The 14,127-nt window shown below is 42.2% G+C and overlaps 1 long non-coding RNA gene across 1 annotated transcript; it reads left to right on the top strand.

The window, feature by feature from the left end:
* The first annotated feature begins 4,603 nt into the window (after positions 1-4,603).
* Positions 4,604-7,837, top strand: LOC146679593 (uncharacterized). Its single transcript, XR_014918542.1, has 3 exons — positions 4,604-6,536; positions 6,628-6,688; positions 6,799-7,837. It is a non-coding gene; the product is annotated as an uncharacterized LOC146679593 (long non-coding RNA).
* The last annotated feature ends 6,290 nt before the right edge of the window (positions 7,838-14,127 follow it).

The raw sequence follows: 14,127 nt of genomic DNA on the forward strand, positions 1-14,127 counted from the left end.
GGACAAAAAAAAAAAAAAAAAAAAAAAAAAGAACTGAAGAAGCTTCTCGGATGAGAGGTGAAACATCTTCAAGTAACTTAAAGAAGTCCAGACGCTTTTCTATGCAAGCTCCTTTGACAATTAGTGTATGAATTTTAAAGTAACAGGTAATAAAGAGAGTGTAGCAAATGTAGTCAGGTTTCTTACTCTGTATCACACATGAGTGCCCGAGGGAGGCGGGGCTGAGTGGGGAGACACAGGAAACAGAGAGACAGGGCTGACTCGACATGAAACGATGAAACGTGGGACACGGGAACAGAAACTAAACACAGGCTGAAATGAACACTGAGGGAGGGAGAACTAAGATTACTGAGAGCCTGATAAATAAGAAGAACAAAAACCAAGAAAAACAAGAGTCAAAGAATGGTAAATGGTAAATGGCCTGTATTTATATAGTGCTTTACTAGTCCCTATTCACACCCATTCACACACACATTTACACACTGGTGATGGCAGCTACATTGTAGCCACAGCCACCCTGGGGCGCACTGACAGAGGCGAGGCTGCCGGACACTGGCGCCACCGGGCCCTCTGATCCTAGTTTAAGCTTGTGGATCATATCGGACACATCAGCAGCTCTTTGGAGACAAAGATTTGAGATTTAAGATGAGTCATAGTCTTTCTATCCATGGTAGCTTCCACTGCTGAGGCTCGGGAAACATGAAGAGGATAATTAAGAGCAAGCATCAGCTCTGTCTCATCTAACTACACAGTATTATGATCATGCACTTATGTCTCAAACTCACACACAATGAGACAAAATGAGTTCTGTGAGTCTTTAGATTATCAGTAAATTCTGGTGACAGTTTGACGCTCAGTGGAGCCACTTTTGGTTTGTGATGAGTGTTTTGTGAGCTTCTGTTTTGTGAATCGCTCTTTGTAATTTAGAAGCTCGTGCAGAAATGTGCGCGCCCTTATCTGAGAGGACACGGAGAGAGTGTCGCAGACTCGAGGTGAGGAGATAAACCTCGGAGCTGGACGGCCTGCACGTTACCCATGTGCATCTTTTCAGTGACATCAAGTGAACCCATAATAAGCATTTCTATGTCTTAGACATCATGTCCATTTCTAATGAGAGATTATTTTTAAATGAGGGAAACCTGGTCTAACAACACGCTTACAACAGAGCTAAAGGTTCACCACAGTGAGACGGTGGGACTCTGATAAGAACTGAAACACTGTGTATGTACAGCTGAGACAAAACTATATATAAACACTCATTTATTCCAGTTTAGTTTACAATGATTTTAAAGTAATGTGGAACGATTCATGTTCATGAGCTGTTACAAACACAACTATTGATTTGTCTATATATGGTCGGACTACAAGGCTTGTGTTGAGGCTCTTGGAATAATGTGTGAATTACAGCAAGAAATGATGGTTTTCCATTTTACCAAAGTGGAATAAAATCACCACAGCAAAGAAATAATGTTATTGTCTGCAGCTAAAATATATGGTGAACATGGTTTTATAATAATGTGCAAACACAACCTCACTCTGCTCTATACGAGGAGCCAACCACAGCTGTCCGGGTCTTCATCCACCACCTCCACCATCTTTGCTCATCATCATTCACTTAATTGCTGATTGGTTTAAATCAAACTCCATTACAGGTTCAACTCCATTATATAACAGCATGTTGACTTTGGATCTGGTGTGCAGTGCCACCTTAAAAGATGAGGAAACTAAGAGATTACAAAAAAAGAAGTGGAGGAGTTAAAGAGCTGCAGCAGATTAACAGTTTCTGACAGTCATGTGTTAGAAATAGGACGATTAGATGAGCTGAGGGATCCATCTACTGCTCAGTGAAGCCTCATCAGAAACAGTCTCAGTGGAAGGATGGCTCTATTGTTAAGGAAGGACACAGGCAGAAAGACTGGCGTCTGTCACACAGGAACTGGACTGAAAATCAGCTGCACATATTCATCAGTTTGTGCAAATATATTATAGGTGTGGAATTCAGGACAGTACCATCAGAAGTTGATCCACTGTGCAAATGTCTGATTGGCAGTGGCTTCATTTTTCACTATGAACAAACTGCTAATGCAGCATCACAGGACGTCAGCCATGGATTGGCCTCCCCAGACCTCAACATTACTGAAACATCTTAACAGAGGATGGAAACAAAGGGAACCAACATCCAAGAAAAGAGCTGCTGCTGAAAACTTCCTCACAGAAAACACAAACAAGCTTGACTAAGAGACTCCAGGCTGTGCTGAATTATAAAGGTGGACTGACCTCCAGGGTCCTTAGTATCATATAAGCTCAGTTTGTGTCTTATATACTTTCCATTTATATAACACAATATATAGAAAGGAGGGTGGTTTAAGATGTGTGTAGAGTTTTATTCATTATCTTTAGACAAACAAAGAAAGCACCATCCATTCGTCTCCAGTCTGAATGAAAAACAGGGGAAAGGTCAAATTAAAACTTTGAAATTCCTTTCACAATAAATCCATAAATAAACAAAATAAAACATAGAAAAGTGTTTAAACCCACTTTTCCATAAAGCTGTCAATAGGAAATGTTCCAGTAAACATGTCTGTGTTTCTGCTGTTTTCCTTTCATGCGTCCACAGCTGACAGGTAACCCTATTGGAGTCGCCATAGTGACGGGTGGCGTCTCAGCTTCAGCGTGTTGATGGGCACAGCCATGGTTACCACAGCTGGAGTTGGTGTACGGCGAGCTGTGAGAGGACAGAGATGGAGAACGCACATTTAACTCTTTAACAGGAGATACGTTACGACTAACAGACGACTGCTGTCTACATGATGTCTTTGCAGCCCTTATGCTACATGTTACACAACTTTTCTTCATGCCAACAAGACTGAGGTGCCACATAGTCGACACATACAGCTGATTATGATGCATGTTTTACTATTGCTATGTTCACATCATCTGCTTGGCTTTATTACTGAAAGCCTGGAGATCCTCTGACGTGTGCATGGCTGATGTGAAGTATGATTAGTCCTACATGACATCAACAACAGAGGCAATGAAAGCTTTGTTGTTAACAGGTTGTAGGTAAAGTCAAATGTCTACTTCTACACTTGTGTTGGGTAAAGTTCTTCTCCCTGCAGCAGATTTATATCTGTGCTTTCACAGGGCGTGATGTGGAGCTCAGCGCTGAGGTGCAGGTCTCCTTGGAGACGGCATCCTGGCTGAAATATTATCATGCTTCCAAAACATTTCAGCTTTTATTTTGAAAGAAACAAGACTTGAAAACGAATCCCCTTCTTCCTCTTTGTCTTTGTTCTTCAGAGGAGTGTCACCTGGACAAACTCAGGGCTGTTCTAGAGCCTTTGTTATTATTTGACTCCATAGAAATAAAACTGAATGGAATCAAACAAAAACTCCCAAACAGCTAAAACACTTTGCTTTATTCTCTTTCTTAACAAATACGTTGAAGTCCATCCATAACAACACAGCTGAGATCTCCTTTGTAATCAAGTGTTTCCATCCTTTGTACAGATCTGCATACAAAACAATCATTTACGTCCCACAGAAGTCTAGTTACACGTAACTATACAAGAACTGGTGAATGACAGAAACATAAGACACATGATCACAGGTGATAACAAAAAGAGAAAGAATTCATGTGTTAGTGATGTTTTTCAGCCCTGATGGCTCATGTTGGAGAAACAAGCTGAGGTACGTGGAAAGTTCACACACACAAGTGGGCGTGAGCGCACACACAGAGAGAAACACAACTGAAGCATCTGTTTGCTGTTTCTGCTTTCATCATCTCTGCTGCTGTGTCAGGCTGGGGTCTCTCAGTGACGTGGTTGAGGTGAAGTATGACGAGTATCCCTGATTCAGTCCATCGAGACAAAGGGCAAAGAAAGCTGTTGTTAACAAACTCTATGGTGATGTGGCATTTAGCTCTGACTCTACGCTCTGCTGAATCCTTTGAACCTGCTGATCAGTAAAGCTCTACGTGCTGCAGCAGATTGACCTCATCTGTGTTCACAGGTGTGGACCTCAGCGCTGAGGTGCAGGAGACTTTCATTCAGTTCTCCCTGCAAACAGCATCCAGCCTGGAAATACTGTCATCTTTCCCACAAATGGTGCTCTTATCTCAGAGAAGAAGTCTGATGTAAATAACTGCAATCAACAGTGATGTTCTGCACAGATCACTTTTCCATTTTGCTCTCTAGATGAGTCCCAGCTGCCTGACCTTGTGTCCAGGTGATCGTCTCACTGAGGAGCTTTTGTTCTGAAAATCTCACGTCCATCACCTGTTTCCTTTTTACTATCTCTGCTCTTTCTTTATTCACAATGCTCATAATATCACACAATTATATTCATCACCTGCATGTTTTTATCCAGCTGCTGTTAGAACCAAACAAATAAAAAGGATGAAAAGCCTGAAATCCTTTGATTTATTACATTTGAAACAAATATGAGAGCATCCCTAACAGCACAGCTGAGACCTTTGTTTTAATCAAGCCTTTGTATCGACACACTTGTAAAGATTCATATACAAAACATAATAGAATAAATCAATATAAAATACACATAATCACAAAAATGCAGCCATGTTGTGAGTTTGCATCTAAAACATGCATGTTTCCCTTTGTACAGGCAGATTTACAGCAGACAAAGCAACACGCTGATCGACTTTGACCGCTGCAAAAACAAAATACCCACCAAGTCTGAAGTCGATCAGAGGAACTGTTGACAGACTGACAGACATACAGATGCTTGATTCATTAGTGCGATTAAATGTTCTTCTTTAGCAGCATCACTTCATGTGTTTGTGTTCCAGGAATAAAGGTCTGTTTAAACTGGACGTCTCCTCAGCATCACTCGTGCTGTCGTGGTTTCAAAGCTGTGCAGAAAGAATCTGAGGGATGATACAGAGGTGACCAAAGTTACAAACATCCAGCTGTGCTGCAAATGTTTGCAGAGCTCCAAACTCTTTGGCTTTCTGCAGAGCAAGTATGGAAGAAGCACCTGAGCTAACTTCAGTTTAGACGATATGAGGAAAAATGCTGCTTCCCAAAGTTTCCTACAAGTATCCAGTTTATATTTAGAGAAGCGAAGGCTCTTTATCCTGACAACTACTCCCTGGTGGATCCCTGTCCTGTGACAGCAGCAAAGACTGTGTATCAGTATCATCAAAGCCACTTCAATAACCAGTGTTTAAAGCTCTCTAGCAGATGGACTTCAGTGGCAGCAGCCTCTGTCTGCTGTGTACAGAAGGTTCTCTGATGAAGCACACAGCAGATGCTGCACTACAACAGCAGCAGCAGCTCAGCTTCAGTTTGCTTCGACGCCCTTTTTGACCTGTGAAACAGCAGAAAATGAAACATTTCAACACCCGTTTGTTAGCGTGAGCTATTCTGCTGTTTTTCATCATTTCACAGGTGAAATAAAATCACATTTACTTCCTGTAGGAGTGATCGTGTCCAGCCTGACTGAGACCATGTGCTCCATCCTGCACAGGTAATAAACCTCTGACATGAAGGGCTGTCAAGTAGTTTTAGACAAATGGGGGTAAAAGAGACGTTAAAAGCTTAAAGAGAAACTACATTTTCTAAGAACTGTCTGACGTTCACCTCTCACACAGTGGATACGATTCTGCCGCTGCAGGAATAATCTTTGTGCTTATGAAACTGTCCATGTGTTTGCAGAAAATGTCACATGTTCAAAGCCATCCCAGCACCTGGGGTTTGTATAAGTGCAGCTGTTGGTGGGGAGATAGTCTCACTCTTCTATATAAAGAGTCAGCAGGCAGCAGATCTTCATCTGTGATCTCCTCCATCATCACGTCTTCACTCTTCAGCAGCTATGGCTTCACTTCGTGCCCTTCTGGGAGTGGTGCTGTGCTCCTCATGGTTTCTGCTTCTGCCTCAGGCCGACTTTGATTTACAGAGTCATCCATAATATTTTTTATTTTTTATTTTACTGCCCATCTATTTTCATACAAATGTCTCCGTCTTATGGAAAAGGGGTGGAGCTTATCCAACGAGGACAGGCAGGGCCCCCCCAGACAGTTTAGCAGTCTATACAGGAGGCTGACCTTTGCAACATGTACTTCTATAATGACTTCACCATTTAGGTTATTTGGTTATGTTTCACCCTGGATTTTGTGTGATAATATTTATTTTGTCCACTGATTTAAAAACAACAAACTATATGAATATAAAACAGAGTGAACAACAAAACATCAGCTTTGGAAACTTTGATGTAAAATTCTGCAGTTGTTTTCTCAGATATAGCATAAATCAAACTAACATACATCAGTGTGTTATTAATGTGCACACACACACACACACACACACACACACACACACACGTGTTACAATAAACAGCTCTTATGCTTCTGTATGATTCTCAGTGCTTTCCATTTGCGTGTCCACAGGTTGCTGTAAGTGGTGCTTGACTGCAGTTTGCTCTAATTTCAAGTGGTTTGCTGTCACAAAGCCAACAGGAAGTCCGGCCATGGTTGAGCCAACTGAAGATGGGTTGAAGGTGGCGTCCTCGTTTCCTCTGTGAGTGCGAGAGGACAGACAAAGCAAACACCGTTTGGACAGCATTAAAATATTTACACTGATGATTAATGTTGTGTCTTTGCACCTGTAGCGATACATGTTGGAAAATGGAGACTTTAGCCACCAAGACTGACGTGCCTGGAAACTTCCCTGTGAGTACGCCCACAAAGACAGGAAACAGTTTAGCCACCGCGGTTAATCCTCCATCATCATCATCCAGTATTTTTCACATCTTTTCTTCTGCTGTTTCCCTTGTTGTCAGTCACGGGGTTTGTGACTGAAATGCGTGTGGTCGACGGGAAGCCTGACGAGTACGGCCTGAATCATTCCATCAACACCGGACGGAGTGAAACCTTTGTTGAAAACAGATTATATGGTAACGTTGCATTTAGCTTCAGTAAACTGTGAAGTTACAGCAGCAGATTTACATCACGTGGCTTCACAGGAAGTAGTCTGGACCTCAGCGCTGAGGTTCAAGCAGCTCTGCTTGCAGACGGCATCCTTCCTGAAAATGTTCTTCATCTTCCTAAAACCAGAACTTTTACATTGGTGCTGAAGTTCTATATAAAAACAGCCTGAAATACAAAGTGATGTTGTGCACTGATTACCTCACACTCTCCATGTTTCCTTCTACAGAGGAGTGTCCGCCTGAGTGTTTTGTCTGATCTGTTGTTGATCGTCTCATTGACACTGCATGCAGATCTGACACCAGGGCTGGACTGGGACAAAAAATGGTCGCGGGCATTTTGACTGGAGACCGGCCCCCCAGGTATTAAAGGAAAAACCATGAAGCCTTTGAATGAAAACAAACGCTGTTGTCACAGTGATGGACGCTGTCTTGTTGGTATACATGCATCAGTCTAATAAACTTAAACCTGCACCATCCTCCCTGTACTGGTACTCTAAACAGGAAGTAGACTGTTGGTCGAGTTAACCTCCTGAACATCTACAACACACGGTGGAAACCTGACATTAAGACAGAGACTAGAGGTGAGACATGATCATTGCTGATTACTGATGACAGATTTAGATATATTTTCATAAACCTTTCATTTGCCACATCAATAAACAGCACGGCAGGGCAAAATATGTTTTCTAACATGGCAACCTTTAAAAAGTGAAAGGAGACAGAAAGACAGCTGAGAAAGAATCAAACGGACTTTTTGATGCATTTTACACACAGTACTGGTGCAGAATCTAGAAAATGTGGGAAACACTGGCATCATATGCAGTACTTACTTCTGAAGAAATTATGATGGGACCCTAAAAAATGACTATGTACAATAATGGATTTCTATACATTTTACATCAGATGGAAATGTTTGTTGTAAGATTCAGATAATTATTTATTAAAAGTGAGACATTTTAAATGAGAACAAGAAAGAAAAGTATGTCTTTGTGCCCCCCTCTCCCTGTTAATGCCCTACCTGCCCCCCTGGCAACACTTTGCTAGACCCGCCCCTGCACAGTTACCAGCTGTCAGCTACACAAAAAGGATCCTGGTGTTATTTGTCTCTCAGAAACAGTTCATAACTTCAACTCATTTTGGTTTTGTCATGTTTTGTTCTTTACATTGTCTTTCTTCTATATAATTGTTAAACATTTAATAAATATGTCTACAAAAAGATTTTAAAAATCAGACATTTCACACAGACACCCAAATGATTTCTGACTGATGAAGGGGGCTGAAGGTGCCCTGCTCTTGCCCAGCTTCTGCTGCTCTCTCCCTGCTCACTGTCAGCAGCTGGCAGCCTCGGTCCTGCCTGAGACTCTTCATCTATCAGTGCCAAAGAATATGGGAAATAGCAACGCACAACATGCACATTACAAAACAAGCACATGAATCAGCATTACATTCATTAGTGAAGTGCTGACGTTCGTTCCTAAACTTTGGGCCTTAATTAACATCACTGTGAACTAATGTTTGCTTTGCTTCTTAACCAGTGAAGCAGCGAGGGGCTTTCTGAGGTTCCTGCTCGTAAATGCCCAAAATGAGTCGAGTATTTCTCTGCAACTACAAACTCTGTTTTCATCAGAGGTGTAAATATTACAGCACTGTGTCAGAGTCACTGAGGCTGGAACACAGAAAAAGGAAGTAGATGTATTTATTTTTAGACTTTATTGCCTGGAACCACTTTAAAAATACGCTTTGGGTCACAATTAACTGCAGAAAACCAGGAATCCACATATGAACATTATCTGTGCAGAGATTTATGCTTCTGAAGGTAAACAGTGAAAACTTGCAGCACTAAATGCACAGATAGCCAGGCGTTTCACATTTTGGGACCATCTGCCAGTTTTCATTTCTTAGGTATTGAAGAGCAGAAATGATTGAATTTTATTTACATGCTTAAAAATGTTTGCTTTTGAATATTATTTGAAGAATTACCCACACACTCAGGCACTGTGGGCCTGTTTCCCTTTGCACAACCGAGTGTTGGAAACGGGCCTTTTCTCTTTAAACTCTGAGGGGCTGTAACTTTGGCTTCTATTGGCAGATTTGCATGATTGACCCTCTTTTTAAAATAGTTTTAGCCAAGAGAATCAAGCTAACATCACTGTTTTTACGTCAGCTCACGTCACACGAGCTGTTTCAAGAAAAGTCCTCCTGTCACACAGCAATGCCTACATGAATCACACCACTCTGCTTAAATAATAATAATAATGTTTAGTGAAGCAGGTGAAGCAAAGGGCTGCTTTTAATAGGCTGGGAGACCCAGGTGTGCTGCTTTAGCTGCTGAGCCTCTCATGCTAGCCTCCATCTATAAGCTGGGATCACAGGAGCACTGCAGTCCTGATAGATCAAGGATTGTTATTCATGCAGGTGACAAAAGTTTACATTCACAGAGTCATAGGATTGAGCCTGGTTTGAAAAGCAGCTGTTTAATGCAGCTGCTTAGAGTTCACACACAGTAGAAGAATCAGACTTGAGTCACATTTCAAACACTGGAAAAATACTCAGCAAGTAACAATGAAAACAGCACAGACTCAGTATATCCTGTTCAGTCCTGTGTTTGATATGAATGTGCTGTTCAGAGAGGATCTCATGTCCTCTTTTACAAAGCCTTTGTTTCATGATGTTTGTGTATAAATGAATGTAGGTGTGTTTCTAAGTGTGAAGGAGCCCTGGGAGAAAAGACTGAAGCTTGTGCCAAAGAACAAACAGGAAAGAAAGATCAGCATTAATGAAGACGAGCACAGAAGGAGCCCAAGCACGTGTTGCTTTTTCAGATTTCTCTAAAAGTGTGTGTTCATTTGTTCCATCCTTCACAACAAACAACAGCTGACAGACACACATGCACTCTGTGTCACTTCACAGGGGCTGATGAAAGTGGACACAGTAAAGGGAGAGCTGGACCTGCTCTACACATCCTGCACTCTGTTAACAGACTTTATTCTGCAGCATCAACAGATAAAAATATATGAAGATATAGAAACGTTTAACATTGTGACTGTTCACATTAGTGAAGCTGTTACTTTGCTGCCAGGTGGGAAAAGAAGCCTAAAGCTGAGTCTGATTAAACATCTGCTGCACCAGAGAGTTTCATGGCCCTGCTTTATCCTGTGCTTGCTGACCACCTCGTCCTGAAACCTCTTCATCATCCTCACAGTTGTGTGAAGAAAGAGGGAAGCAGGTGGAAACCATCTGTGCTGCTGTGTTCACTTGTGTGTGTGTGTCTATGGTCATATCTAATGTGTACCTACAGACAAACACAAACACCTGGCATTGCACAAGAGTCTCTATGGAGCAACCTGCAGATGTCAGAGATGTGATTAGAGGGTAAAGTGGACTAGTGAGAGCATCTATGTTGTTGTTGTCTGCTGGGGGACAGCATCAGCTCCAGAGATGCATCAGGATCAGCAAACTAATCTGCAAGGCTGCAAGTGTCACTGAAGGAGTTTGAGTCAGTGAGGGACTCAAACTCACACAGCTGGTCAAGAAGGCTCAGCAGCTGCTGTATTTCCTGAGGAGGCTGAGGAAATTTGGTATGTTGGCCAAGATCCTCAGCAGGTTCTACAGCTGCACTGTGGAGAGCAGCCTGACAGCTGCATCACTGCATGGTACGGCAGCACTACTGCAAACCGCAAACGCCTGCAGAGAGTGATAACAACTGTGGAGAAGATCATCAGGACCCCGCTGCCCTCTCTGCAGAGCAGCTACCATCACAGAGTCCAGAGCAGAGACACACCTCTGCCCTCGAGACGAAGGTTCAGAAGTGTGAAATGTAGAACATCCAGACTCAACAACTCCATCTTCCCCACTGCTATCAGACTCCTGAACAGCTGACTGACCTCAAACTGCAGTTTGCACATCAGGTCACTTTGCACACTAAGTTCATTTTGCACATTAAACTCCATGTACATCCATGTACATCGACATCTGCAGACCACACGTGTCTTCAGTTACTTATTTGTACTTATTTGCAGTTATTTATCTTTTTATTTTATTTTTTTAAGTTATTTTTTATCCTTATTTTATCTTTTTATTTATTCTTATCTTGTTCTTTTAACCATTATCTAACTTGGCACTGTGCACGGTGTGTTTAGATTCAGTTTAAATTCAGGGACACGGAGCCCCTGTTGATCCTCTACCTAATCACACGAGCCACGGTGTGAGAACGGGTGTGGGTCACAATCAGCCAAGGTTTTGGGTGAACCCATTGTGAGATCTAGCCCCACCCTATCATGTGATTTCCTGTGATCAAATGTCCCAGGATGTGAGTGGGCGTTAAGACGTCCATGTCCCTCTTCAAGCAACTTAAAGAAGTCCAGACACTTTTCTTTCCAAGCTCCTTCAACAACATCATTCATAGAACAGCTTCCAGCTTCTTTTGCTCGGCTACAGTTTGGATGGATTTGCAGATGCAACAAGACTAAAATGGTTAGGGTCAGGAGGTCAAAGGTCAGAGCTCCTGTGGGTCTGAGGGCGGCCTCACGCTGGAGAAGGATGAAGGAGTCTGACCTGAGCCAGTGTTTGACATGAACACATCAGCACTGCTGTCAGTGAGCCTAACGACAGCCGTTAGCATCATTTCAGTGTTTCAGTCATAAAAACACTTCCTGTCACTGTGGTGGTTACAGTGACATCATGCAGTTTGTGCTTTGACCTCCAGAGGGCGACAAATCAGCACAGACAGAGAGCTCCATTCAAACTTTGCTGCCATCAGGAATAATTCTTCAAATATAATCATCAGTGTTTGAGCAGTTATGATATCAGGGACAATCTAGACATGTGTGACAATACTGAACATGTCACATGACACACCTCAAACATCATGTGATCCACTCTCAGTCTGCACTTTCATTCATGACTTCAACAGGTTGAAATGAGCTTTGAAGAAACATTCAGTGAAATAAATCTTTCATGGATTCATGTGAGCAGCAGATGAACTTTGTACCAACAACATCTTCAATAACAGAGTCTGAATGAAGCTCAGGTGTTGATGCTGCTCACTGATTGGACGCTTGGTTTCAGCTCTGCTCTCAGTCTTTACTGCACAGGTGAAGGTAGAAAGTGTGACTGGATCTATAGACTGGAAACAGAGAAACATGCTGAACATTTGAAGCTTTGCAGCAGAAATGTTCATGTTACAAATACAGCAGAGCTGATCTGGGATCAGTGTGTTCACTAGTGATGTGCGATACCACTGATTTCCTTTCCGATCCGATACCAAGTAATATTCAGGGTGGTATCGACGATACTGATCCGATACCGATACTTTGTACAAAACGGATTTTATTTATTGTATCTCAAATTATAGCGTCACAATGATTACAGGACATCAGAATACCTTCTTCTTATCACTTAATAATGCAGAGTTCATCATATAGAAATAAAAAAACTAAAGTTGTGTGCTATTTGAACACCTTGCCTGCCTGGAGGACTAAAGGACTCCGTGAGAGACTCTCACCCTAGCAGCACCTGTCCCTCTCCTCCTCTTCAGTTCGCCTCAACATACGCTCGTCATATTTTGTGATATGATTTACTCTGAGGTGTTTGACAAGGTTAGTGATGTTGCCACAACCATACATGCCAACCCTCCCGATTTTTCCGGGAGAATCCCACCTTTCTCCAGATTTTCCACCCGGACAACAAAGTTGAAAAACCATATCGCAGAATTCATAGCGCGGCCCAGCCAATTCCAGTTTCCAACAATGACGGCAGCGACTTAGTTTTAATATCACTCTTATTTCTCTTTCTGGGTCGCAAAAAAACTTTTAACATATTTTCAGGTGAGAATGTAGCTGTGTAAACTTCAAATATCTGAGCCGACCGACACATCGTCTTCAAACCCCCGCGGTCTTTCACCACTCGGGTTAAACATGATATACAAGTCACTTTGATAACTTAAAAATGTTATTGTTTGGCTTTTTCAGTGTTTTATTTGTTCGTGAGTAAATCGGTTTGGCTGAGATTAAAGTTATTAGATTAGATTAAATTAAATTAAACTTTATTATTCCCTCGGGAGGGTTCCTCCGGGGTTTTCACACAGCTGAATAAACGTCAAACAGAAAACTGATTAAACAGAAGAGTTTACGTCAGTGTCCGGTTATATTTTAGACAGCAAGGAGCAGACGGCAGAGTTTCACTCCACCGACGGAGCTCATGACGTACTACCCGGCTTTCTTTAGACCGCGAAGGCCGGTCCTCAGGTGGAAGCAGCCTCTGAATTTGGACACCCCCGGTGTTTCCGGGCCGGCCAATAATAACGGTGACATTTAACGTATTTTATCCGATAAATAAACCCTGTAAAATATATTTATCCGCCCAAACAGCCCTTTTGAATATCTCCCTAATTCTGAGGTCTCAAGGTTGGCAAGTATGGCCACAACACCTCACTTTTTTTGCCACATTTATTGCAAACCACGGCTCAGCTGTTTGTGGAGGTAAAATACATCCACACAATTACGCTCAGCCATTGTTGTGAGTGCGCACGCCAAGGGGCTGCGAGACATTTATACAGCCGTATTTCGCACATGACTATGAAAGGCGGAAGAGGAAGTAGTTCCTTTGAATGTAGGCAATCCGAATGTTATAGTTTCTTTCCACTGTGTTCCTGTTAATGATAAACTACAAATTTACTCTAAATTACTAAAATATCGATATTTTAATGTGAGAATCGATTCTAGAACATAAATGATTGGTATCGGAGGAATCGATATTTCAGGATCGATCCGCACATCACTAGTGTTCACACCTGCAGCTACAACAAGGTTTCATGTCTCCACACGTCAGCATGTGAACTTTACTCTGACTCAGTCTGAGCAGTCAGACGGCATATTTTTAAAGTTAACACATCAGCACACACAGAGCTGAGCCCCTCCCACCTGTGCTGAGTTTCAGGTGGAGCCCCGCCTCCTTCCAGGAAGCAGCTCACCTGTGTGTCCGTGTTTAGTGTCCAGGTGTGGAGTGGAGCTTGTTGTTGGTGTGAAGAAACTGTAAGTTTGCTTTGTTTCCTCCTTTAACAGTTTGTCTTTAGGAACTTTACTGTTTGTTCAGCTCGTGTTTGATTTCTTCACACAACAAACTGTGTGTGTTTGTATTTCCGGTCTCTCCATTAAAGTCAGTGTGTAATGTTTCCTGGCTAAC

The sequence above is a fragment of the Copadichromis virginalis genome, unplaced genomic scaffold (assembly GCF_057382275.1).
Source record: "Copadichromis virginalis isolate Kocher_CV1m ecotype Utaka unplaced genomic scaffold, C_Virginalis_male_GT1.1 unmapped_scaffold_1, whole genome shotgun sequence".
Classification (NCBI taxonomy): domain Eukaryota; kingdom Metazoa; phylum Chordata; class Actinopteri; order Cichliformes; family Cichlidae; genus Copadichromis; species Copadichromis virginalis.